We start from the raw sequence: 1,892 nt of genomic DNA on the forward strand, positions 1-1,892 counted from the left end.
TCACGGGCCCCCTCCTTGCTCGGGCCCCGGGGCTTCAGCCCCGCCTAGCCCTATGGTTAAAACGGCCCTGCGCGTTACAAAAGTAATGCATTACAGTAACAGATTACTTTTTGCTGTAACGCAGTAGTGTAAGGCATTACTAATCAATTTTCAGTAATATTTTACTCGGTACATGTTCAGTAACGCATGCGTTACAACACACTTTTAGCCCGAAATTTAATTGTTCAAATAAAAAATAAAAAAACGCAAGACCGCGAGACATTAACGAATCAAAAATGCCGCAAGTAAGTTCTATTTCCTGTTCGTGGTCAGTCAATAGCCACGTGTGGTGTCCAAGTTTGTAAATGGACTAAACAACAGTTTCTGATATATTTGTTTAGCGATTTATTTCATTCATCTCCCTCTCGCTGGTGGAACTTTGTATTGTGTGACGTAGTCCAGTGAAGGCGTGTTTAGGGCAAGTTTTACAGGAGTGCCGCGAGGCTACTGGCCCGACAGTGGAAATGCGGCATGATTTCGGCCTCTGTGCTCGAGGTCCGAGGCTATTAGCCCCGCTCGGCTCACTGTAAGCCCCGGCTCGCACTCCCGAGTCTGCGCAGTAGAGATTTGTTTGGAGCCAGAGTCCGTGCGCAGTAGTGTCGTGAGGTGGAGCCGTGGTATCAAACTACCACCCAAACTCCCACAGACCCAATCAACCATAACGACACGCCCCATTTTTATAGCATCAAATTACTAGCTAAAATCAAACTTATCACAGAAACGAACAATTGAACATATATCAGCGTGATAACAACTACCTTTAATGACCAACACCATCTTTCGGAAATTTGTATTGGAAGTGTAATTTATTATTTTATTTTGACTCAAGTTCCATTCGTTTACATGGAGAGGGCGGGGTTTATGACCTGTACTGCAACCAGCCACCAGGGGGCAAAGACCCCGCAGATTCACTTTTCAGGATGTGTGAGGCACACCCGGTTTGAACCTACAACCTTTTTGTTCACCAACCTAGATCTTTAACAACAAGGCTACAATAAAAGTGTGCTGTAAGCAATTTCAGCCTTTGAATTAGAACACCACCCCCTCAATCTCCAAAACCCCGCCCCCAGTCTCATGTCAGCAAACCTGAGGCGAGCATACTCAAATATGCAAAATAAGTCTCCTGATGAATTTAAAAACGGGATTCCGATTATTATTATTATTATTATTATTAACATCATTATCACGAATATGGTGATAAAGTATTATAATTATTGTTTAATTACAAGCATACGAGAATGTATGCATATTTGCATAAAATTAATTGGACACGCCCACATAGATGCCAAGGGTCTCTGTTGGTAAGGAATTACTTTTAAATAACAGTAACAAGTAATCTATAATATATTACAGTTTGGAAGTAACTTGCACAACACTGTTTGAGGTGTATGTGTGACAGTCAGTCACCGCACTGGTGTGGATATTGTACTTTGCACTCACAGATTCTAGCCTACGTCTTGGAATATATGACTCAAATAAGAATTTTCACCAGATATTGTCATCTGAACAAGTAAGTAACAAGTCTGCCACGTTTGTTCTGACCAATTAACAAGTCTGCGACGTTTGTTCTGACCAACTGAGGAAAAAAGCATTACAAAAATCGCGCTACCAATGGTGATTAAATCTAAAGATCGGTTAGCTCACATCAAATCAAACCGTGCAAATTATTATTATTGTTATACTTTATTCTCAAATTGTTAATGTTAACAACATCAGCATTGCGTGACTGAGTATATTGTGTATAAGCGAGTAGATTTCAATTTCTGTACACTGTACAGTAATCTCTAATTGTCATACCACTCGAATTTCATATTAAGAAATTCTTTTAACCCAAAAAGCAAATTATGCAAATT

The 1,892-nt window shown here is 40.3% G+C and overlaps 1 protein-coding gene across 1 annotated transcript in view; it reads left to right on the plus strand.

The window, feature by feature from the left end:
* LOC107690414 (lissencephaly-1 homolog A) overlaps positions 1–1,892 on the plus strand; it is a 46,807-nt gene that overhangs the window by 1,693 nt on the left and 43,222 nt on the right. The gene's annotated exons all lie outside the window — the stretch shown is intronic.

Source organism: Sinocyclocheilus anshuiensis, unplaced genomic scaffold (genome assembly GCF_001515605.1).
Source record: "Sinocyclocheilus anshuiensis isolate Anshui unplaced genomic scaffold, SAMN03320099.WGS_v1.1 scaffold1455, whole genome shotgun sequence".
NCBI classification, from domain to species: domain Eukaryota; kingdom Metazoa; phylum Chordata; class Actinopteri; order Cypriniformes; family Cyprinidae; genus Sinocyclocheilus; species Sinocyclocheilus anshuiensis.